This window comes from Coregonus clupeaformis, chromosome 2 (genome assembly GCF_020615455.1).
Source record: "Coregonus clupeaformis isolate EN_2021a chromosome 2, ASM2061545v1, whole genome shotgun sequence".
Lineage (NCBI taxonomy): Eukaryota > Metazoa > Chordata > Actinopteri > Salmoniformes > Salmonidae > Coregonus > Coregonus clupeaformis.
In genome coordinates, this window is record NC_059193.1 from 35,292,193 (window position 1) to 35,318,585 (window position 26,393).

The 26,393-nt window shown below is 45.2% G+C and overlaps 1 pseudogene; it reads left to right on the top strand.

Annotated features, from left to right (window-relative positions):
* Window positions 1–360: 360 nt before the first annotated feature.
* The window catches only part of LOC121535892, a 91,668-nt pseudogene continuing 65,635 nt past the window's right edge, over window positions 361–26,393 (top strand).

Consider the following 26,393-nt stretch of genomic DNA (forward strand, 5'->3'; position numbering starts at 1 on the left):
GGCCTGGAGCTGTAGAGACAACACCTGAGGGACAGCCAGCCAGTGAAATGGAACCAGAAAGGGTTTGGCGGAAAACGATGGAAAACTCACGTCTACCCTGGGAGATGGAAGATCACGTGGCCGCCCCTCTGCTCTAGTGGACCCCGGGTTAGGATGCACCGGACACCGCTGAAGCATAGGGACAGAGCCCCAGCTGTCTCCGACGATGCTGCAGAGAGGTGTGTGGCCCCTACCTCCATGGGTTCAGTCTCAGGACAGCCAAAGGAGGGAGGCAAGGTGGGCACCAGCGCTCCCGAAGAAGGTTATCCAGACGGATGGCCATTGCGATAAAGACGTCCAAGGATAGGTTGTCATCCCGACATGCCACTCTGTCTGGACCTCTTCGCGCAGTCCTCTCCGGAACAGAGTGCGGAGCGCCGGCTCATTCCATCCGCTGGAGGCTGCCACAGTACGAAAGGTGAGGGCGTACTCCGCAGCAGTCTGGGCACCCTGCTGGAGTTAGAGAAGTTGCTCACCTCCCACTCTGCCCTCTGGAGGATGGTTGAAGACCGCCCTGAACAGAGCCATGAACCTCTCATAGGAACCTAGGTCCTCCTGTCCTCTCTCCCAGACGGCCGTAGCCCACTCCAATGCCCGTCCGGTCAGCAGGTTAATGACCCTGCCAACCTTGGACCTCTCAGTGGTGGGGGCTACCATCTGATAGGTGAAATAGAGGGAGCACTGGAGTAGGAAGCAACAGCATTTCGATGGAGTACTGTCATACTTCTCCGGAAGGGACAGTCGGGCATCACTGACCTGGGTGGACGGCTGGGTAGGCTGGGGGACTGGCTCACTGTGACGACCCGTGGTAGGAGGCCCTCTGTTAGGGGTATGGAAAGCCTCGCTGGTGGTGTCGAGGCAGTGGAGAATGCGGAGGGCCTCCTCCACTGCTGTACCCAGTTGCGCCAGCTGGTCGTGGTGTTGGTGGAGTAGATGACCAATGTATGCACTCAATAACTGTAAGTCACTCTGGATAAGAGCGTCTGCTAAATGACTAAAATGTAAATGTAATGACCATGTTCCTTGACTGTCTGGAATATGTTGTTATCCTCTGCTGCTTCCATTTTTCAGAGGTAGTATTCTGTAACATTTACGAAGCAGGTGCAGAAGGTGAGTTTAATAAAGAAACAATACCGATGAACAAACATGAGACGCGTACAGAACGTGAGAGAAAACAATACTGCCTAATGACTGATGTCAACTGAGGGCTAAATAAAGGGGGAGTAATCATGGAGTAAATGATGACCAGGTGTGCGTAATGATGGGGAACAGGTGTGCGTAATAATAGTTGGTTAGTAGACCGGCGACGTCGAGCGCCGGAGGGAAGGAGCAGGAGTAGGCGTGACATTACCGCTATTAGCCCATACAAACACATTGAATAACAGATTCACTACATGGAACAACAGATAGTCCCCCCAAAATATCAAAAGGAAGTTTGTTTTAAAGTGTCTGTCCTATATCTGAAAGATCAGGAAACATTTGTCTTACATTTTTTGTACATGTATTTAACCCCTTATTTTTAGCACTAAACAGTCTCCATATATACTTCCATTAATTTTTTCAACTGGTATCGCGGACCTTCAGACGATTTTGTAAGAAGACACATTTTCGGGATGTCTCATGGTCTATCAAACACCACTCTAGCTCTGTCACCTTCACCAGAGATGAGTGCGAAATCAGCGCATGCAGTGGATTGAGACGCATCCAATGCAGATATCTCTAGCTTAAACAGACAGATTTTTTATGGGGATTTTTTTAAATGGGGTTGTTGTATTTGGCTCCCACCTTGCTAGAACTCAGATAGTAGATAACCTTGGACATTTATCCACTAATGTAAAGCATATGGCCAGAAACCTTGGTGTCTTCTTTGACCCTGACCTAAACCTCGAGCTGCATGTAAAAAAAGGTTGTCCAGTCCTGCTTTTATCATCTAAGAGATATAGCTAAAGTCAAGTCTTTTATCCCAGTCATTAATCTGGAGAAACGTATAGATGCTTATTTCCTCATGCCTGGATTATTATAACTCTTTGTATACCTGTCGCAGAACTCACTCCATCATCTACAGTTAGTTAAAAATGTTTCAGCTCATCTTTTAACTGCACAGCTTCTCTACACTGGCTACCAGTTACTGTTAGAATAGATTAAAGAAATCTATTAATCACGTTTAAGACTATCACTTTGTAATCCAAAGGCAAATCCAGCTGTGTGGCGCCCACCGATGCCTCCCTCCCAGACAATCTTAAAACGATGACCAGGTACTTTCCCTCTCCAAGGCTGACTCTCAAAAGAGTGAATACTCACAAAGCCGCCGACCCACATGGCATCCCTGGCCACATCAGAGTGTGTGCTGACTGGCTGGTTGGTGTCTTCTCGGACATCTTCAACCTGCCCCTGTCTGTAGTCCCCACCTGCTTCAAGGAGACCACCATCGTCCCAGTGCCCAAGAAAAACAAGGTGACATGCCCAAATGACTATCGCCCCGTTGCACTCACCCTGGTCATCATGAAATGCTTTGACAGGCTGGTCATGGCCCACATTAAGGCCAGCATGCCAGGCACACTGGACCCACTCCAATTTGCCTACCGCTCCAACAGATCCATGGAAGATGCCATTTCCATCGCTATTCACACGGCCCTAACACATCTGGACAAGTGGAACACCTACGTGAGAATACTGTTCATTGACTACACTTCAGTATTCAACACTATTGTTACCTCCAAGCTCGTCACCAAGCTCAGAGCCCTGGGTCTGGAAACCACCCTCTAGAACTGGATGCTGGACTTCCTGACGGGCAGACCACATGCTGTGAGGATTGGCAACACCTCCTCCAGCATCCGGGGGGTTGAATGGAGCTGAAGGTTGGGACTAATAACAACTAATAACAACAAGATAACTAATGTAAAACATACTGTGTCCGTAAAACATGAAGGTTAAGAACTTTTGTGAAAGAGCACAGTTTGAAAGATATGGCAAATATAAATCAAACCGGATGGACATCAGAAATAGATGGGAGAGGTTGAGGGTAGAGGAAGGACAGGAGTAAAAACAAACAAAATGTAACTACTAAAATATACTGTGTCCATAAAATGTATATAGTATGTATAAGCTGGAAGTAGAGGCCTACGTGTTGTTGTTCACTAGTTTACTCTAATTAGGGGAAGGGTGGTAGGGTTAGAAAGTAATAAAGGAAAATATATACACTGCTCAAAAAAATTAAGGGAACACTTAAACAACACAATGTAACTCCAAGTCAATCACACTTCTGTGAAATCAAACTGTCCAATTAGGAAGCAACACTGATTGACAATACATTTCACATGCTGTTGTGCAAATGGAATAGACAACAGGTGGAAATTATAGGCAATTAGCAAGACACCCCCAATAAAAGACTGGTTTTGCAGGTGGTGACCACAGACCACTTCTGCAGTTCCTATGCTTCCTGGCTGATGTTTTGGTCACTTTTGAATGCTGGCGGTGCTTTCACTCTAGTGGTAGCATGAGACGGAGTCTACAACCCAAACAAGTGGCTCAGGTAGTGCAGCTCATCCAGGATGGCACCTCAATGCGAGCTGTGGCAAGAAGGTTTGCTGTGTCTGTCAGCGTAGTGTCCAGAGCATGGAGGCGCTACCAGGAGACAGGCCAGTACATCAGGAAACGTGGAGGAGGCCGTAGGATGGCAACAACCCAGCAGCAGGACTGCTACCTCCGCCTTTGTGCAAGGAGGAGCAGGAGGAGCACTGCCAGAGCCCTGCAAAATGACCTCCAGCAGGCCACAAATGTGCATGTGTCTGCTCAAATGGTCAGAAACAGACTCCATGAGGGTGGTATGAGGGCCCGACGTCCACAGGTGGGGGTTGTGCTTACAGCCCAACACCGTACAGGACGTTTGGCATTTGCCAGAGAACACCAAGATTGGCAAATTTGCCACTGGCGCCCTGTGCTCTTCACAGATGAAAGCAGGTTCACACTGAGCACATGTGACAGACGTGACAGAGTCTGGAGATGCCGTGGAGAATGTTCTGCTGCCTGCAACATCCTCCAGCATGACCGGTTTGGCGGTGGGTCAGTCATGGTGTGGGGTGGCATTTCTTTGGGGGGCCGCACAGCCCTCCATGTGCTCGCCAGAGGTAGCCTGACTGCCATTAGGTACCGAGATGAGATCCTCAGACCCCTTGTGAGACCATATGCTGGTGCGGTTGGCCCTGGGTTCCTCCTAATGCAAGACAATGCTAGACCTCATGTGGAGTGTGTCAGCAGTTCCTGCAAGAGGAAGGCATTGATGCTATGGACTGGCCCGCCCGTTCCCCAGACCTGAATCCAATTGAGCACATCTGGGACATCGTGTCTCGCTCCATCCACCAACGCCACGTTGCACCACAGACTGTCCAGGAGTTGGCGGATGCTTTAGTCCAGGTCTGGGAGGAGATCCCTCAGGAGACCGTCTGCCACCTCATCAGGAGCATGCCCAGGCGTTGTAGGGAGGTCATACAGGCACGTGGAGGCCACACACACTACTGAGCCTCATTTTGACTTGTTTTAAGGACATTACATCAAAGTTGGATCAGCCTGTAGTGTGGTTTTCCATTTTAATTTTGAGGGTGACTCCAAATCCAGACCTCCATGGGTTGATAAATTTGATTTCCATTGATAATTTTTGTGTGATTTTGTTGTCAGCACATTCAACTATATAAAGAAAAAAGTATTTAATAAGATTATTTCATTCATTCAGATATATGTTATTTTAGTGTTCCCTTAATTTTTTTGAGCAGTGTATATATGTGCCTTGCAAAAGTATTATCCCCCTTGGTGTCTTTCCTATTTTGTTGCATTACAACCTGATTTTAAATTGATTTTTATTTTGATTTTATGTAATGGACATACACAACATTGGTGAAGTGAAAATGAAAAAAATAACTTGTTTCAAAAAATTCTAAAAAATAAATAACGGAAAAGTGGTGTGTGCATATGTATTCACCCCCTTTGCTATGAAGCCCCTAAATAAGATATGGTGCAACCAATTACCTTCAGAAGTCACATAATTAGTTAAATAAAGTCCACCTGTGTGCAATCTAAGTGTCATATGATCTCAGTATGTATACACCTATTCTGAAAGGCCCCAGAGTCTGCAACACCACTAAGCAAGGGGCACCACCAAGCAAGCGGCACCATGAAGACCAAGGAGCTCTCCAAACAGGTCAGGGACAGAGTGGAGAAGTACAGATCAGGTATGGCACCACAACAAACCTGCCAAGAGAGGGCCGCCCACCAAAACTCACGGACCAGGCAAGGAGGGCATTAATCAGAGCGGCAACAAAGAGACCAAAGATAACCCTGAAGGAGCTGAAAAGCTCCACAGCGCAGATTGGAGTTCCTGTCCATAGGACCACTTTAAGCTGTACACTCCACAGAGCTGGGCTTTACGAAAGAGTGGCCAGAAAAAGCCATTGCTTGAGGAAAAAAATAAGCAAACACGTTTGGTGTTCGCCAAAAGGCATGTGGGAGACTCCCCAAACATATGGAAGAAGGTACTCTGGTCAGATGAGACTAAAATTCAGCTTTTTGGCCATCAAGGAAAACGCTGTGTCTGGCGCAAACCCAACACCTCTCATCACCCCGAGAACACCATCCTCACAGTGAAGCAAGGTGGTGGCAGCATCATGCTGTGGGGATGTTTTTTATCGGCAGGTACTGGGAAACTGGTCAGAATTGAAGGAATGATGAATGGCGCAAAATACAAGGAAATTCTTGAGGGAAACCTGTTTCAGTCTTCCAGAGATTTGAGACTGGGACGGAGGTTCACCTTCCAGCAGGACAATGACTCTAAGCATGCTGCTAAAGCAACACTCGAGTGGTTTAAGGGAAAACATTTAAATGTCTTGGAATGGCATAGTCAAAGCCTAGACCTCAATCCAATTGAGAATCTGTGGTATGACTTAAAGATTGCTTTACACCAGCGGAACCCATCCAACTTGAAGGAGCTGGATTAGTTTTGCCTTGAAGAATGGGCAAAAATCCCAGTGGCTAGAAGTGCCAAGCTTATAGAGACATACCCCAAGAGACTTGCAGCTGTAATTGCTGCAAAAGGTGGCTCTACAAAGTATTGATTTTTTGGGGGGTGAATAGTTATGCACGCTCAAGTTGTCTTATTTCTTGTTTGTTTCACAATAAAACATATTTTGCATCTTCAAAGTCGTAGGCATGTTTTTTAAATCAAATAATGCAAACCCCCCAAAAATGAATTTTAATTCCAGGTTGTAAGGCAACAAAATAGGAAAAATGCCAATGGGGTGAATACTTTCGCAAGCCACTGTATATATGTGTATATGTATGTGTATATGTATGTGTATATGTAACTTTGCTCTTTCACAAAATCTCTCAACCTATAACCTATATACTTATTATGGACACAGTATGCTTTACATTAGTTATCTTGTTGTTATTCGTTGTTGTTAGTTGTTATTAGTCCCTTCCTTCAGCTCCATTCAACACCTCACATCTATCGCCTAACCCCATCCATATTGGATTTGCCATATATTTTTCAACCGTACTGTTATGTTTCACAAAAGTTCTCAACCCTTCTATTCTAATTGTTTCTACAGATTGTAAATGAAAATGTTTTGCTAAACGTATTATTATAATATTGATCGACTGACTATGACTTTTCAGATCACCGAGTAGTGCTATCTGCAGGGTTAGCTCCGGGTAAATATTGCAATACTTCAGCAATTCCTGGACCTGTGACCAGAAACAAGCTACAAATAGACAGTATCAAAACAAATGATCTAATGATTCTGTCTCTTCGCAGCAAAATCTGTAGAGCTGGGAAGATTGTATCCCCCATATAAATAACATTCTATTGATAGCAAGAATTTTGTATAATCATTTAAATAGAAAAATTCTAAGTTTTGAATCCGGCGTCGTTTTGCATATCAGTTCATAAACACCATGCCATGGAATCGGTATGTCAAAAATCTCTTCCCAACTATTTTGCAATCTATATGGGATGGCTGTCAATCCTTTGGTCCTTAAATTAAACTGGTATACTTCATTATTTATCACAATTTTCTTTAACCAATTATGTTCTTTAATGCAAAGCCGACAGAGAAGTCCCTTACTTTTTCCCCCTTCCACTTTCCTATTCCATTTTTTGCTGCAATTATTTGGTTGTAATTTTGGGTAGAGCAGACATTTCCATATGTTTTTGTTTGCTGCATGTGCACATAACTCCACCAGCCCTACCTATGATATCATTTACGAAGATTATACCTTTTCTATCAAGTAGTACAGTGGGGAAAAAAGTATTTAGTCAGCCACCAATTGTGCAAGTTCTCCCACTTAAAAAGATGAGAGAGGCCTGTAATTTTCATCAAAAGTTTCTCAATACTTTGTTATATACCCATTGTTGGCAATTACACAGGTCAAACGTTTTCTATAAGTCTTCACAAGGTTTTCACACACTGTTGCTGGTATTTTGGCCCATTCCTCCATGCAGATCTCCTCTAGAGCAGTGATGTTTTGGGGCTGTCGCTGGGCAACACGGACTTTCAACTCCCTCCAAAGATTTTCTATGGGGTTGAGATCTGGAGACTGGCTAGGCCACTCCAGGACCTTGAAATGCTTCTTACGAAGCCACTCCTTCGTTGCCCGGGCGGTGTGTTTGGGATCAGTGTCATGCTGAAAGACCCAGCCACGTTTCATCTTCAATGCCCTTGCTGATGGAAGGAGGTTTTCACTCAAAATCTCACGATACATGGCCCCATTCATTCTTTCCTTTACACGGATCAGTCGTCCTGGTCCCTTTGCAGAAAAACAGCCCCAAAGCATGATGTTTCCACCCCCATGCTTCACAGTAGGTATGGTGTTCTTTGGATGCAACTCAGCATTCTTTGTCCTCCAAACACGACGAGTTGAGTTTTTACCAAAAAAGTTCTATTTTGGTTTCATCTGACCATATGACATTCTCCCAATCCTCTTCTGGATCATCCAAATGCACTCTAGCAAACTTCAGACGGGCCTGGACATGTACTGGCTTAAGCAGGGGGACACGTCTGGCACTGCAGGATTTGAGTCCCTGGCGGCGTAGTGTGTTACTGATGGTAGGCTTTGTTACTTTGGTCCCAGCTCTCTGCAGGTCATTCACTAGGTCCCCCTGTGTGGTTCTGGGATTTTTGCTCACCGTTCTTGTGATCATTTTGACCCCACAGGGTGAGATCTTGCGTGGAGCCCCAGATCGAGGGAAATTATCAGTGGTCTTGAATGTCTTCCATTTCCTAATAATTGCTCCCACAGTTGATTTCTTCAAACCAAGCTGCTTACCTATTGCAGATTCAGTCTTCCCAGCCTGGTGCAGGTCTACAATTTTGTTTCTGGTGTCCTTTGACAGCTCTTTGGTCTTGGCCATAGTGGAGTTTGGAGTGTGACTGTTTGAGGTTGTGGACAGGTGTCTTTTATACTGATAACAAGTTCAAACAGGTGCCATTAATACAGGTAATGAGTGGAGGACAGGGGAGCCTCTTAAAGAAGAAATTACAGGTCTGTGAGAGTCAGAAATCTTGCTTGTTTGTAGGTGACCAAATACTTATTTTCCACCATAATTTGCAAATAAATTCATTAAAAATCCTACAATGTGATTTTCTGGATTTTTCTCAATTTGTCTGTCATAGTTGACGTGTACCTATGATGAAAATTACAGGCCTCTCTCATATTTTTAAGTGGGAGAACTTGCACAATTGTTGGCTGACTAAATACTTTTTTCCCCACTGTGTCTACTAGTTCTAATGTTTCAATGACATTCATGATTTCCTTAAGAGCATGAGGGTGATAGTTTGTAGTGGGATTTCCTTTACGGTCCATTGAGCTATTTTAAAACAGTATTATAATCTCCCACCATAATAATAGTATTGTATTGCTTGCAGGGTTGATAATGTATTATATATATATTGTCAAAGAAGTGCAGATCTTCAGTATTTGGTCCGTAAAGGTTAATGAACCATATCTGTTTATGGTCCAATAACATATTTAAAATCATCCATCTACCTTGCGGATCGGTTTGGACAATTCGCACATTCGGATCGAAATTACTGTTAATTAATATCATCACCCCTTTTGAGTTTCTTTGCCCATGGGAGAAGTATATTTTAAAAGGCTAATTGATCATTAGAAAACCCTTTTGCCATTATGTTAGCACAGCTGAAAACTGTTGTGCTGATTAAAGAAGCAATAAAACTGGCCTTCTTGAGACTAGTTGAGTATCTGGAGCATCAGCAATTGTGGGTTCGATTACAGGCTCAAAATGGCCAGAAACATATAACTTTCTTCTGAAACTCGTCAATCTATTCTTGTTCTGAGAAATGAAGGCTATTCCATGTGAGAAATTGCTAAGAAACTGAAGATCTCGTACAACGCTATGTACTACTGCCTTCACAGAACAGCGCAAACTGTCTCTAACCAGAAAAGAAATAGGAGTGGGAGGCCCCGGTGCACAACTGAGCAAGAGGACAAATACATTAGTATCTAGTTAGAGAAACAGACGCCTCACAGGTCCTCAACTGGCAGCTTCATTAAATAGTACCCGCAAAACACCAGTCTCAACGTCAACAGTTACAAAAAAATAATAATAGGGTGGTTGTCCCACTGGCTATCATAAGTTGAATGCACCAATTTGTAAGTCACTCTGGATAAGAGCGTCTGCTAAATGACTTAAATGTAAAACAGTGAAGAGGCGACTCCGGGATGCTGATCTTCTAGGCAGAGTTGCAAAGAAAAAGCCATATCTCAGACTGGCCAATAAAAAGAAAATATTAAGATGGGCAAAAGAACTCTGACACTAGAAAGAGGAAGATTGGAAAAAAGTGTTATGGACAGACAAATTGAAGTTTAAGGTGTCCGGATCACAAAGAAGAACATTTGTGAGACGCAGACCAAATGAAAAGATGCTGGAGGAGTGCTTGATGCCATCTGTCAAGCATGGTGGAAGCAATGTGATAGTCTGGGGGTGCTTTGGTGGTAGTAAAGTGGGAGATTTGTACAGGGTAAAAGGGATCTTGAAGAAGGAAGGCTATCACTCCATTTTGCAACGCCATGCAATACCCTGTGGACGGCGCTTGATTGGAGCCAATTTCCTCCTACAACAGGACAATTAACCAAAGCACAGCTCCAAACTATGCAAGAACTATTTAGGGAAGAAGCAGTCAGCTGGTATTCTGTCTATAATGGAGTGGCCAGCACAGTCAGCGGATCTCAACCCTATTGAGTTGTTGTGGGAGCAGATTGACCGTATGGTACGTAAGAAGTGCCCATCAAGCCAATCCAACTTGTGGGAGGTGCTTCAGGAAGCATGCGGTGAAATCTCTTCAGATTACCTCAATAAATTGACAACTAGAATGCCAAAGGTCTGCAAGGCTGTAATTGCTACAAATGGAGGATTCTTTGACGACAGCAAAGTTTGAAGGACACAATTATTATTTCAATAAAAAATCATTATTTCTAACCTTGTCAATGACTACATTTCCTATTCATTTTGCTATGTTTCCTATTCAAACTCATTTCATGTATGTTTTCATGGAAAACAAGGACATTTCTAAGTGACCCCAAACTTTTGAATGTTAGTGTATGTTTGTAAATTTACCAATAAAAAATACAATAGTGATTGATTGTCCATATAGCTGTACCATGATATTTGCAATGCTACTAAGTAACCCTCCAATTGTTATCCACTATTTCCCCCGCTAATGCCCCTCTCCATCCCAAGTTGGGTTGTGATCCCAGTGATCAACATACCACCCCCATCCCCCCGGATCCCTAGGCCCCCCGAGAGGCCAGGACCCATCCTTCAAAAACAGCACACAGTGCCACCCACAAAACAGAAGCAGGTCAACCACCAAAAGCATTTCCAATGCTCTCACCTCAATATATACATAGCTATTAAAAATATATATCTATTCAAATATCTTGCATATCTTAATTTCCATCATTATCAATTAATATGCGTAATAATGTCGTCAGTTCATGCGAAGGATTGTTACCTATATCACGGATTGCCATTGTATTACATTACATTTTTGTCAAGCAATTATTATTTTAGCAAACAATTATTGTGGTTCATTCTATATTCTCCCTAACATCCTTACCCCCTTGCAACAGATGTGGGACACACACACACACACACAGGCACATACTCTTACACACTCAACCCCTTTCCTCCACAATCAACCATAAGCTCAGATTCTCAACGGTTGTTATATCCCAGAGCCCAACTCAAGACAGGACCTGATTTACGACGAGCGACTTAGAAATTGGTGCATTCAACTTATGATAGCCAGTGGGACAACTACTTTCTTTCTTTTATGGGGGGGTGGGGGGTAGAAGGATTACTTTATACTATTCCAGGTATTCCTTAAAGAGGTAGGATTTCAAGTGTCGAATAGCAGCGAATAGCTTTGACTGGGCTGAGCGGGAACTGTGCTTCCGCAGAAGTAGGGGGGCCAGAAGGCCAGAGGTGGATGAACGCAATGCCTTGTTTGGGTGTAGGGACTGATCAGAGCCTGAAGGTACGGAGGTGCCGTTCCCCTCACAGCTCAGTAGGCAAGCACCATGGTCTTGTAGCAGATGCAGGCTTCTACTGAAAGCCAGTGGAGTGTGCGGAGGAGCGGGGTGACGTGAGAGAACTTAGGAAGGTTGAACACCAGACGGGCTGCAGCGTTCTGGATGAGTTGTAGGGGTTTAATGGCACAGGCAGGGAGCCCAGCCAACAGCGAGTTGCAGTAATCCAGACGGGAGATGACAAGTGCCTGGATTAGGACCTGTGCCGCTTTCTGTGTATGGTAGGGTCGTACTCTGCGAATGTTGTAGACCATGAACCTGCAGGATCGGGTCACCGCTTTGATGTTAGCAGAGAACGACAGGATGATGTCCAGGGTCACGCCAAGGTTCTTTGCACTCTGGGAGAAGGACACAATGGAGTTGTCAATAGTGATGGCGAGATCATGGAGCGGGCAGTCCTTTCCCGGGAGGAAGAGCAGCTCCGTCTTGCCGAGGTTCAGCTTGAGGTGGTGATCCGAAATCCACACGGATATGTCTGCCAGACCTGCAGAGATGCGATTCGCCTCCTGGTTATCAGAAGGGGGAAAGGAGAAAATAAATTGTGTGTCATCTGCGTAGCAATGATAGGAGAGACCATGTGAGGATATGACAGAGCCAAGTGACTTGGTGTATAGAGAGAATAGGAGAGGGCCTAGAACTGAGCCATGGGGGACACCAGTGGTGAGAGCACGTGGTGCGGAGACAGATTCTCACCACGCCACCTGGTAGGAGCAACCTGTCAGGTAGGACGCAATCCAAGCGTGAGCAGCGCCAGAGATGCCCAACTCGGAGAGGGTGGAGAGGAGGATCTGATGGTTCACAGTATCAAAGGCAGCGGATAGGTCTAGAAGGATAAGAGCAGAGGAGAGAGAGTTAGCTTTAGCAGTGCGGAGAGCCTCCGTGACACAGAGAAGAGCAGTCTCAGTTGAATGACCAGTCTTGAAACCTGACTGGTTTGGATCAAGAAGGTAATTCTGAGAGAGATAGCAGGAGAGTTGGCTAGAGACGGCACGCTCAAGAGTTTTGGAGAGAAAAGAAAGAAGGGATACTGGTCTGTAGTTGTTGACATCGGAGGGATCGAGTGCACCCTCTTCCCCTGAAACACAAACACTCTGGTCCCCCGTTGTAACCATTTTTCACAAGCATCTCCGTGCAGTCAGACCTTTGATTATTTTTGTGCCACCAGGGCCACAATAATATGCCCCCTCCCCATGGGTTACTGCAGCCAGTGTTGCCAGCACTGCCACTACCTGGGTGGGGGTACCCCACCTGAATCCCCACCGGCTAGGTACAAGGTCTTCAAGGTTCTCATTAGCAGCTTTGAGAATTTCCTTGTATATTATGTTCTCCCATCAGGGGGCTCTGGCTTGTAGGACCAACCCTGCCAGGCATGCTCAGAATCTTGAGGGGGCGGTGCTGCTCTAGTAGGTCTCTGACCGCATTTATCTTTCTGTTTTGGCTGCATATAGGCAACTTACAGCAGGGCCATAATACAGATGTGGACTTCTCTTTGGTGTATGGGTCGCTCAGGTGGGTGTCTAGGATATAGGGTTGGGGACCGTTCCATCATGATAGGACAATAAATAAATAAAAATAGATATATATATATCCCTCATCTGCACAAAATGGAAAGCTCTCTCTCACAACCCCTGCTCACAGACACACGTTGGTTCTGGGATATGCAACCATTTCCTTTCTCACTCACTTAACGCCACACTTTTCCAAACACAAAAACGCACAGCACTCCTTCCATCACAATACATCCACACATACCCACATACTGTACCTTCTATGTCTTCTGTTTGCTATGTTTTTATCTCCACTATGTTGATTGAGTACTTGTATTCTAATTAGTTATATTTCAAGATGTATTATTTTGCTTGTTATCCTTTCTTGCAATACCATCTTATCCCTTTATAAAATACTATAAATACTATAAATGTGCTTTATTATTACAATCCCTACCATGGCTAGTATTGGGTGTTCCATTATTCGACTCCTCTATTATAACTTTCAGAATAGCCATGGAGTAGTCTTTGTGTCGCGGAACATTTGGTTGTCAACATACAGTTTATCGACTACGAGAGCAACACGCTTCCCTTTTAATCTATTTTCCTTGAAGATTGGGTACAGAACTTTGCGCCGTTCTGCAATCTCCCTCGGGAACTGATCATTCATGCCTATTTTCGTGCCAGCAAGTCTTTTACCTAGGCTTTTAACCATTCCTTTATCCTTAAAGAAAGCAAATTTGGCACCGATTGGACGCTCATATCTCTGTCCTCTTTGTCCGAAACGGTGTACACGTTCGAGTTGGATTTTATCGACAGCATCGAGTGGGATTTGAAGCGCTGTAAGAAAGAATTCCTCCACATTTTTTCGGTAAACTCTCCTTTTTCTTGGATACCCGTATGTACTAGATTTTTTCTCATCGATCTTGTCTGTATGTCTAGTAAGGCTTCTCTCAGAAAGTTGTTCTTCTTTTTAAGTTCCTTAACGTCCGTTTCTATCTTAGTAACTGTCCCTTTCAGCTTTTTTGTATCTTTCTCCATTATCGCTGCTTTTTCGTCACTCATTTCAAGACTCACCTTCAACTCCTTTACATCCTTACTGACCAACTCTAGTATGCCCAATTTATCGACTTCAACATTTCGTTTTCCACACTTACCAGTCCCAGTGGTGAAAAGCATAAATCATCTGTATCCGTCGAGGAGTCGTGTTTTCTCTTGGAGATTGATTCTCCTCGTTTATCCTCCGTCATGTTTGAGTGTTGCTTGTTGTTGTAATATTTGTCAATACATTTCCCTAGCCTTATGATTTGTTTTGTGTTATTAACAATTCACTGTTTGCATTACAAGGCAAAAGCACACATTAAAGTAATTTGTTACATGCACTCTTCAAGAGCATCAAGGAATCCATATGAACTGCTTCGTACAGTATTCTCTCAAACTAAAATCAGGTCTCTTCCATCTCTTTTCATGTCGAAAACAGAAGCGTTTAAGGAGACATATCTGTTTCATCTCGCAAGACCATTGAAAATCATTGTCCACTCAGTAACACGATTTGCAGTGAGCCATATGTGACTCGTTTCTAGAAACTAGGCATATGTCGCACGTCACTACTTCACAGGAGCGGCATTTAAACGTAAACGTGTTTTTGGGCAGAAATGCCTTCTGAAACATATGAACGTTCATGTGCCATAATAACAAACGTGTATTCCATCCATAAATACAAATACAATTGTTAAATTACGACCCTAGTTGGTTTAGCCACAGAAATAGACCGGAACCTTCCCTCTAGCAATGATTGGCTGAGATAATGGATGGGCTGGACATGCCATAAAATGTGTTCGGATTGGTCTGCCATGTAGCATGCTTCTGTCTATAACGTGAGCTGTTCAGTATGTGTTGATAGTCTTTTCTACTGCGCCATTTTTGAAAGATATAACGTTAGCCATCGAGAACTACACAATTTTAGCTACTTTTCTCAACCTTGATGCCCTGAATTTAGCAGGCGCTATCGACAGATCAGTTGGAAAAAGTGATGGGCTACTTTCTGCACACGCCACGGTCAGTGTGAACCAGAGTGACTTGACACAACGCTGGCCAAACAAAATGTAGCTACAAACAAAACAGAGTTAAATGTTTCCAGTCTGCCGTGAAAGGTCCATCCACGTATACGGGTAACAGTCTAGCTACATTTTCAGATATGTTTCTAATTTAGTCAGAAAGTCATTTTTATTGCAAGTTAAAGTGTACTGTTAGTTAGCTAGCAAACATTAGCTTGCTGGCTCGCTAGCTAATATTACGTGTATGATCTGTGTAGTAATATTATTTGAGTCAGAAATCCATTTGTATTGCTAGTTATAGCCTAATGTTAGCTAGCTAACATTGAACCTAGTTTGTTAGCTTTAGCTACCTGCAGATTCATACTACAGCTATGACAATGTTGGTATTGGTAGTAGAATGAGTTGGGATTATGCCGGTTCATTGTTTAGCTAGCTACCTAGCTAAATACATGTTGTGACGTCACGAGAGGCTACACAGCTTTCAGCGGGATTGCTCAAGTAGTGCAAGGAGACCAGGTTCAATCAAAACAAGGATTTTATTAAAGGTCTTGGGAAACTAACGAAAGTATAACACAATTCTGTTCTCTTGTGGCTCTTTAAGGGTTAACAGTTCAGGGATGTCTCTTCCACATCCAAAATCATAACTCTCCCTCGCTCAAATAACTTTTCCCCAGTCTTACTGTATTCCACGTTGCAGCTAGTGGCCAACCCAGCAAAAACGTCCTTCCAAATGTCCCACACGTATTTCCACAGGTGCATATATCCAAAGGTGAGTATTTCCCAAAGGTAAGTATCTCCAAATCCTTATATTCCTCATGGAAGTGGACGTGCAGCACTCTTGTCCTCCAGAGAGCCCAGCTTGGAGACTGTGTCTCTTCACTTCCCCAAACCTTCAGCTCATCAGCTCCTGATTGGTTTCAGCTGCGTGGGAAGATTGGCCATAGAGGGTTGGAGTTCCCGACCATACCAGCAGATGGAGCCATAGCTGTCTGGGTTTGCAGCCATCTCAGGGGGATGTAACGTCCCTCCAGGACACAGCCTCTCGTGACATCACACATCCCCCTCCTCGGGACCGACGTCCTCGTCGGGGTAAAGGCAGCGAAGAAGGCATCACGCCGGGAGAGGGCGTCCGCATTGCCGTGGTGCTTGCCAGACTGCTCTCTCTTCAACTCCTCCAACTCTAGGACCAGGGACTCAGCCTCCTGTTGTCGCTCCTTGAGTTTCTTACTGAACGCATCAGCCTTGGTTTTAGCAGAGTTTAGCTTCTGTTGAGCAGCTTTCAGTTCCTTCTCTCTCTCTGCCTCCGCATTCTTCATCTTGTTCTCCAACACCTTGTACTTCTCCTCTGCCTTCTTCTGGACCTCCTTACTACTGCGCAGGGTCTCCTCACACTCCTCGATGGTCCTGCGCAGCCTCTCCAGCTCCTCCTGTTGCTTAGGGAAGGAGCTCTGTTGGAGTTTAGCCTGGAGGATATCTAACTCTTCTGTCTTCATGTCTAACTGTTGCTTTAACAAACGATACCTCTCAGCGGTCCCCTTCAGACCAGACAGTTCTTTGTCCAGATTCTGTAGCTCCGTCTCTGTGTCGGTCTGGGCACCTGCCATCCCTATCAGAGCCCGGGCGGGAGTGAGTAACTCGGAGGATTGCACCGGAGCCTTCCCAGGATGAGTCTTGCCTCTCCGTTTCCGAGGTACTCGGGTTATCCTCTCCTGAGACTCTCTCCAGAGTGGGTAAAAGGCTGGGCAGTCTCGTCCAATTAGGACAGGGACGGGGAGGGAATCAACCACCCCCGCCGTCGTGTGTATGGTTCCCCGTGTGCTGGTCATTGTAAGTTCAGTAATGGGGTATTCTCTGGTGTCCCCATGGACACAGGAAACTGGGAGGACTTTCCCCGGGGTCAGACACGTTGGGCCCACCAAATCCTTACGCACCAGGGTGGCCCGGCTACCAGAATCCAGTAAGGCCTCCACATCATGGTGATTCACAGTTACCGGGCAGGTGGGGGGTCGATCTGGGCCGCCATCTACGACTCCCAAGAGCGAGGCAAACGATGTGTGGGTGCTGAGCTGGAGGACTCCGCAGTGGGCATAGGTTCATCGGCTGGTTTCCCACACTGCCAGGAGATATGTCCCATCTCCCCACACCGGTAACACTGTCGAGGTTCCCCATCCTGGTGTACTCTTCTTGGACCCGCCTGGTTTCTGGCTCCCCCCTGGAGCCGGGATAAGTCCTGACGCGGCGGGGTTCGAGACCTTGGGGTCCTTTGGACGGGTTTTCCCCATTTGTGGTGGGGCCGCACTCCTGGGGTCTTTTCGGGAAGCATTCAGCATCTCCGCTGTGGCCTGGTACTTTTCCACAGCTTCCACGGTCAGATCAGCCGTGGTCAAGGCCTGTTGACTGATGAACCGTTTTGCCTCATAAGGCAGGGCGCGTAGGTAACGATCCACCACAACGGCCTCCACCACCGCCGCTGCTGTATTCCTCTGCGGATCCAGCCATTTCCTTGCGATTCGGACAAGTTCATGCATCTGCGCCCGAGGAGGTTGGTCTGGTTGGAAGGTCCAACTGTGAAAGCGCTGGGCCATACCAAACTTTGTGAGTCCATATCTGCTGAGGATCTCAGACTTCAGGGCATCATAGTCAGTAACCTGGTCAGGGCCCAGGTCCCGGACAGCATTCAGCGATTCCCCGGTTAGAAAGGGGGGCTAACAGACCAACCCACTGTTGCTTGGGCCAGGCTTCCCTAGTGGCCGTGGCCTCAAATGCATGCAGGTATGCCTCAATGTCATCGGTAGCTCCCATCTTAGATATAAAGTCACTTGCCTTTATTGGGCGGGTATTTTGGACAACCCTCTGTCTCTGCAACTGCAATTCCTCTGCCTTCAGAAGGTTGGCTTTCTTTTGCTCCTCCAAGAGAGCCACGTTTGCTTGCCTCTGGGCTTGCTGGCCAGCAACAAGGGCTTTCAATATGTCCTCCATTTCAGTCGGGCGGGGAGCCTACGGCCAACTTGGAAAACTGGGTGATCAAACCTTCGGTATCCTCCTCTGACATGCACTATTAACGCTTGAGCGTGCCTGTATTCTCCACCATCTGTGATGTCACGAGAGGCTACACAGCTTTCAGCGGGATTGCTCAAGTAGTGCAAGGAGACCAGGTTCAATCAAAACAAGGATTTTATTAAAGGTCTTGGGAAACTAACGAAAGTATAACACAATTCTGTTCTCTTGTGGCTCTTTAAGGGTTAACAGTTCAGGGATGTCTCTTCCACATCCAAAATCATAACTCTCCCTCGCTCAAATAACTTTTCCCCAGTCTTACTGTATTCCACGTTGCAGCTAGTGGCCAACCCAGCAAAACGTCCTTCCAAATGTCCCACACGTATTTCCACAGGTGCATATATCCAAAGGTGAGTATTTCCCAAAGGTAAGTATCTCCAAATCCTTATATTCCTCATGGAAGTGGACGTGCAGCACTCTTGTCCTCCAGAGAGCCCAGCTTGGAGACTGTGTCTCTTCACTTCCCCAAACCTTCAGCTCATCAGCTCCTGATTGGTTTCAGCTGCGTGGGAAGATTGGCCATAGAGGGTTGGAGTTCCCGACCATACCAGCAGATGGAGCCATAGCTGTCTGGGTTTGCAGCCATCTCAGGGGGATGTAACGTCCCTCCAGGACACAGCCTCTCGTGACATCACAATGTCTAAACAAAAGACTCTTCTGACAGATTATTACATGACCCATCAAATTAGCCAGGTGTGTCTGGGGGTGATTACGGCCGTCTATTGTACTTCATGAACATGTGTACATGTCTAGACAATAGTGACCCATCCACTTAGCTAGATGTGGCTGGGGGGTGGTTATAGCATTTCCTTCACATGACCCATCAATTTAGACGAGTATCGGGTAAGCGTCATCTAATAATGATTAAATATTTATGAAATATTTCTGTTTTTGATATTGCTACTATCCAAGTAACACATTCACTGTACCATTTACACCTTCTGTATCCTGTGCATGTGACAAAATTAGATTTTATTTGATATAGCGTGTGTTAAAGTTTGATACAGCGCCTTGATAAGTTCCTTTCCTGCAGATGGCTCACCCCTCACAGTTCTGGGTGACTTTAACTTCCCTACGTCTACCTTTGACTAATTTCTCTCTGCCTCCTTCTTTCCACTCCTCTCCTCTTTTGACCTCACCCTCTCACAGTCTCCCCCTACTCACAAGGCAGGCAATACGCTTGACCTCATCTTTACTAGATGCTGTTCTTCTACTAATCTCACTGCAACTCCCCTCCAAGTCTCCGACCACTACTTTGTATCCTTTTCTCTCTCGCTCTCCTCCAACACTACTCACTCTGCCCCTACTCAGATGGTAATGCGCCGTCGCGGCCTTTGCTCTCTCTCTCCCGCTACTCTCTCCTCTTCCATCCTATCATCTCTTCCCTCTGCTCAATCCTTCTCCCTCCAATCTCCTGATTCTGCCTCCTCAACCCTCCTGTCCTCCCTTTCTGCATCTTTTGACTCTCTATGTCCCCTATACTCCCGGCCGGTTCGGTCCTCTACTCCTGCTCCGTGGCTTGACGACTCATTGTGAGCTCACAGAACAGGGCTCCGGGCAGCCGAGCGGAAATGGAGGAAAACTAGACTTCCTGCCGACCTTTCATCTTTTCACTCCCTCCTCTCTAACATTTTCTTCCTCTGTTTCTGCTGCTAAAGCCACTTTCTACCACTCTAAATTTCAAGCCTATGCCTCTAACCCTAGGAAGCTCTTTGCCACCTTCTCCTCCCCCTCCCTCCTCCCTCTCTGTGGATGACTTCGTCAACCATTTTGAAAAGAAGGTTGACGACATCCGATCCTCATTTATTAAGTCAAATGACACCGCTGGTCCTGCTCACACTGCCCTACACTATGTTTTGACTTCTTTCTCCCCTCTCTCTCCAGATGAAATCTTGCGACTTGTGACGGCCGACCGCCCAACAACCTGCCCACTTGACCCTATCCCCTCCTCTCTTCTCCAGACCATTTCCGAAGACCTTCTCCCATACCTCACCTCGCTCATCAACTCATCCTTGACCACTGGCTATGTCCCTTCTGTCTTCAAGAGAGCAAGAGTTGCACCCATTCTCAAAAAACCTACACTCGATCGCTCCGATGTCAACAACTACAGACCAGTATCCCTTCTTTCTTTTCTCTCCAAAACTCTTGAGCGTGCTGTCTTTAGCCAACTCTCTTGCTATCTCTCTCAGAATGACCTTCTTGATCCAAAGCAGTCAGGTTTCAAGACTGGTCTTCTCTGTGTCACGGAGGCTCTCCGCACTGCTAAAGCTAACTCTCTCTCCTCTGCTCTCATCCTTCTAGACCTATCTGCTGCCTTTGATACTGTGAACCATCAGATCCTCCTCTCCACCCTCTCCGAGTTGGGCATCTCCGGCTCGGCTCACTCTTGGATTGCGACCTACCTCACAGGTCGCTCCTACCAGGTGGCGTGGCGAGAATCTGTCTCCGCACCACGTGCACTCACCACTGGTGTCCCCCAGGGCTCAGTTCTAGGCCCTCTCCTATTCTCTCTATACACCAAGTCACTTGGCTCTGTCATATCCTCACATGGTCTCTCGTATCATTGCTATGCAGACGACACACAATTAATCTTCTCCTTTCCCCCTTCTGATAACCAGGTGGCGAATAGTATCTCTGTATGTCTGGCAGACATATCAGTGTGGATGACGGATCACGACCTCAAGCTGAACCTCGGCAAGAGGGAGCTGCACTTCCTCCCGGGGAAGGACTGCCCACTCCATGATCTCGCCATCACGGTTGACAACTCCGTTGTGTCCTCCTCCCAGAGTGCAAAGAACCTTGGCGTGACCCTGGACAACACCCTGTCGTTCTCCGCTAACATCAAAGCGGTGACCCGATCCTGTAGGTTCATGCTCTACAACATTTGTAGAGTACGACCCTACCTTACACAGGAAGCGGCACAGGTCCTAATCCAGGCACTTGTCATCTCCCGTCTGGATTACTGCAACTCGCTGTTGGCTGGGCTCCCTGCCTGTGCCATTAAACCCCTACAACTCATCCAGAACGCTGCAGCCCGTCTGGTGTTCAACCTTCCCAAGTTCTCTCACGTCACCCCGCTCCTCCGCACACTCCACTGGCTTCCAGTTGAAGCCCACATCTGCTACAAGACCATGGTGCTTGCCTACGGAGCTGTGAGGGGAACGGCACCTCCGTACCTTCAGGCTCTGATCAGTCCCTACACCCAAACGAGGGCATTGCATTCATCCACCTCTGGCCTGTTGGCCCCCCTACCTCTGCGGAAGCACAGCTCCCGCTCAGCCCAGTCAAAACTGTTCGCTGCTCTGGCACCCCAATGGTGGAACAAGCTCCCTCACGACGCCAGGACAATGGAGTCACTCACCACCTTCCGGAGACACTTGAAACCCCACCTCTTTAAGGAATACCTGGGATAGGATAAAAGTAATCCTTCTACCCGCCCCCTACCCCACCCCCCCAAAAAAATAAAATAATAATAATTGTTATATCAAAAATAACAAGTTCAAAATGTTCCCTCCAGTTCCCTTACAAAAACGAATTTGTTGCTGCAAACTTCCCGCAAGTTTGTGGCAAATTTGCTGCAAACTAAATAGTGTTCCACAAAATGTTGCCACTAGTGGTGAATCTGTGGCAAACCTTTGGCAACAATAATATTTATTGCCACTAGTGGCAAAAAGTTCACCAGAGGATTTCTTTCTGGCAGACAATTCTTTCAGTGAGTGTCTAACCTATTAATTACATTTCCTAATAAACTTAAACATTTTATTTGCTAAAATATGCCTACTTAGCAATGGCATGTTTTATGGGATAGAGTGAAACACATTTTGTTGATACCCGTTTCAATCTGTCAGCGCCACTGATTGACTGGCTAGCGTTTAGCTAGCTTACATCAGCTATCATATTTTTTGCACAATTCATGTGATGGGTAGCTAGCTATCTAACCAATGATTTGCCTAAATTCTTATATTTTGGGGTGAATATGTTGCTGTCTTTTAATACCATGTCAATAGGCTAGTGTCATGGTTCAGTAGCATGTTAGCTAGCACAACAGCTAAGGTAGGTAGCTAGCAACAATATGAATTGATTTGACATCAAAGCAAAACTTCACTTTTGCAGATGGATATTTGGTCCCATTGTGTTTATACTTGCATACTATTGTTTGTACAGATGAACGTGGTACCTTCAGGCATTTGGAAATTGCTCCCAAGGATGAACCAGATTTGTGGAGGTCTACCATGTTTTTTCTGAGGTCTTGGCTGATTTCTTTTGATTTTCCCATGATGTCAAGCACTGAGTTTGAAGGTAGGCCTTGAAATACATCCACAGGTACACCTCCAATTGACTCAAATGATGTCAATTAGCCAATCAGAAGCTTCTAAAGCCATGACATCATTTCCTGGAATTTTCCAAGCTGTTTAAAGGCACAGTCAACTTAGTGTATGTAAACTTCTGACCCATTGGAATTGTGATACAGTGAATTATAAGTGAAATAATCTGTCTGTAAACAGTTGTTGGAAAAATGACTTGTGTCATGCACAAAGTAAATGTCCTAACCGACTTCCCGAAAAAACTATAGTTTGTTAACAAGAAATGTGTGTAGTGGTTGAAAAACAAGTTTTAATGACTCCAACCTAAGTGTATGTAAACTTCCGACTTCAACTGTATATGCACAGCTCCATAAATAGTCTGGCCATTTTACCATACTTGCTATATTGGTCATTTGCACAAATATACTGTCACAATGAACAACCTGACACAAATCACAGGCTGGGAGCAGCTCATTGGCACTAAGGAGTGCCTTGCTCAAGGGCACAACAACAGTAGGTAGTACAGTATACAGAGATATTGTAGATGGTAACCCTCTGGCTGACAGATCACTCCCTGCAGATTTCCCTGCAGGCAGCTCGGGGGTTTGAATATCAGCCTGCCTTTCTAATCTCAAAGCTACTGCTGTCCCTATTAATTTAGCTCTTTCCCCACTCCCTTTGTTCAACCATTTCACCTGGCTTATCAACCCTTCCCTCAAAGGTTTTAATTTAGAAATGTGGGTGAATCTATTCCTTAAAATCTCTCCCCTAGCAGTTTGGCCTAGCGGTTAAGAGAGTTGGGCTCGAATCCCCGAGCCAGCAAGGTGGAGAAATCTGCTGTTCTGCCCTTGAGCAAGGCAGTTAACCCCCAACAACAACAGCTCCCCGGGCGAAGATGTCAATTAAGGCAGCCCCCCACACCTTTCTGATTCAGAGGGGTTGGGTTAAATGCGGAAGTCACATTTCGGTTTAATGCATTCAGTTCTGCAACTGATTAGGTACCCACTTTCCCTTTTACCCTCTCTTTTGCAGCGGAAGAGATGGACCAGGAAACAGTCTTGCTTTTGGACGACTCGACTATAGCCTGACGTTAAAGAACATAAAAGCCTTACACAGAGTGAGTATTCTGTAAACAACACCTTTTATATTCACGAGTGGAGGTCATCGGGACACACACATGAATACATAGGACTGTGGACACACCAGGCAAAACACTAAGCTTGAACAGTAGCTGGGTCTTGCTAGGTGCATGTTGAAAGATCTGTTGTGTATTTTGAAAACTGATTGTTAAAAGGAATTTATAATTAATTGAATACTCACAACAGAGTCAAATGTGAGAGGGAAGCCCAGATGATCAAGTGGCTCAACTTTCCGGCAAATCAGGTTGCGGAGTACCAGCCAGTGGTCCTCCCAACACCAGTCTACAAGATAGGCAGGAAGACATTCTGACCCAGCTTCAATGAGACCAGAAAGTCCTTCATTGACTTGCAGCCAGTAAGTTTAAATAGTGGATAGGCATAGGGAGATTAATGGGGAAATTAGATGGCATCTTGTAGACCTTGAATGAAAGGAACAGCATTCCAAAGTCTGTTACGCATAACTGCACACTCCAAGATTTTAAAATCTGTATAAAACAATATGAGCATTTGTGGTAGGAAAACACAACATATAATCACATGTCTCCAAGTTTACTTCAATATGATGGTTATTATGTCAATATTTGCACATAAAAGAGTTTCCAGTAATTTCTCGCATAATAATAAATGTTAACAACACAAAAAGATCCCATGTCGAACGAACAAATTGTCTGTAGACAGTTATAAAATTGTACCGGTATTTCATGTTTCCATCAGCCCGGCCGTTACTTTTTTCATGCGTCAGGTAATTCATCGGCATGAAATGGTTGGATGGAAATGTGGTTAGTGTTGTATGAATGATCCTATTAGCCCCATCCCCAAAGGAATGGAAGATGTAGGCATCAAACAGGGATTGGGTGTTGATTGATTGAAATGGCTATAAAATATACCAAATAAATTGTGTGATGGCATTGTCAGTGTGCTTCCATGCTTTTTTTAATTTGATATATTTTTGTAGATTGTAACTTCCATCAATGTAATTGTCTGCATCACTTCCAATCCCCCATGTTTTTTATATATAGAGTGGGGGAAAAAAGTATTTAGTCAGCCACCAATTGTGCAAGTTCTCCGACTTAAAAAGATGAGAGAGGCCTGCTGGGTTGACGCTACGAACACACAGGCTTGCTCTCTCATCCCTTCCAGGCTTTTGGGAGGGAGGGTGGATATGGAGCCGGTCATAGCGGATGTATGCAATGTCCCAACATGCTCTGGCAGCTTTCATGGCTGGGATAAATTCTTTCCTCTTCTGGCGCACCCTTCAGGATATTCCTTGTTGAGGAAGATGTACGATCCTCGCAAGTTCTTGGCTCTTTCCAGAACAGTTACCTTGTCCTTGAACCTCAAGAACTTGACCACTATCGGCCTGGGCCTGTCACCTGGGCCGGTGGTGGGTTTTCCAGTCCTGTGGGCGTGCTCCACCTCAATCTTCCTCTTCCAATCTTCAGTTTCTCAGTCATCATTTCCCTCACTTTGTCCTCAGACGGCGTCCATGTCTCATGTGGAGATTCTGCAATTCCGTGCACAACAACGTTGTCCCTCGAGATAATCAGATTTCTCCATCATTGTTATCATGGATTCACATACAGAACTGATGTCCTCAATTACTTACAGATTGCTGTCATCTTGCGGTTCTCCTGTTTAAACTCATTGAGCTGACCCTGGAAGAAATGCAAACTGTTTTTCTCTGGTCAGATCATTCATTATTTTATTAGTTGACTCCACCAGTATTTGGACACACTTGAAGCTATTTTCTTGATGTTATAACAACTGCTTGTTGAACTGTTTTTGTTTGTTTAAAAGATAATTCACCTGTGATAGAGAGACTTTGGCTTTTGTCATGATAGCAATGTAGGCCAATGGAAACAGCAAGCAGCTCATCAGACTTTAGGGTTGGGCAGTATCCCGGGACAGATAGAAGCGGTCCCAGCAACTGAGGCTAACCGCGTCACTGGATCCAAATTAAACAGGTAGGCTAGTAAACAAAAAAAAATCAGAAACGTTCAAAAACAAACCGAGCTCTATCTCGTTCCGCGTTCAGCATGCGTTGCGCTCTGATGATAGCAAAAAGGCACACCTGGGGTGTGTGGATCATGGCCATATAAACAATTGACATAACTTTGCAATTTTAAACAATAATTGCAGGGGTGAGGGAAGGTTATTGACAATATAAAGAGATAAAATTGCTATGGATCAAGATTCAAAAGATACTCTTCGCCAACAAACTGTCTCGCTCACAGCAGATTGATTGCAGACATAAGGTGTACTTCAATGTTTCTTTCAGAGGTGCAAAAACAAATAACATAAATTTGACAGCAGAGAGTAACATTTGAGCAAGATTAACTCAATTTCCAATTTATAAAAAGGAAGTTTATAGAATCCTGGCAACACACTAACACAGTAGTAGTTCTCAACCATAGTGCTGCTGTTGACTTTAGCCAACTTCCACTGTAGAGAGGAGTGCCCTTACCGAAAGACAGGCTTCTGGTGAACAGTTGTGGCAAACCTTTGGCCAATTTGCCAAATATTTGCGGCAAGCTCATATTTTCACATGCAAATTAGTTTTGTGGCAAACTGTTGAAGTAAATTTGCAGCAACTTGTGAACTTATGGCAAACAATTCTGGGAAACTTGTGGCGAACATTCTGTTTGCTGCAAACTCAGTATGGATATGCAAAATAGATCAGGTTTTTGGTTACTGTGTGTTAAACATAGA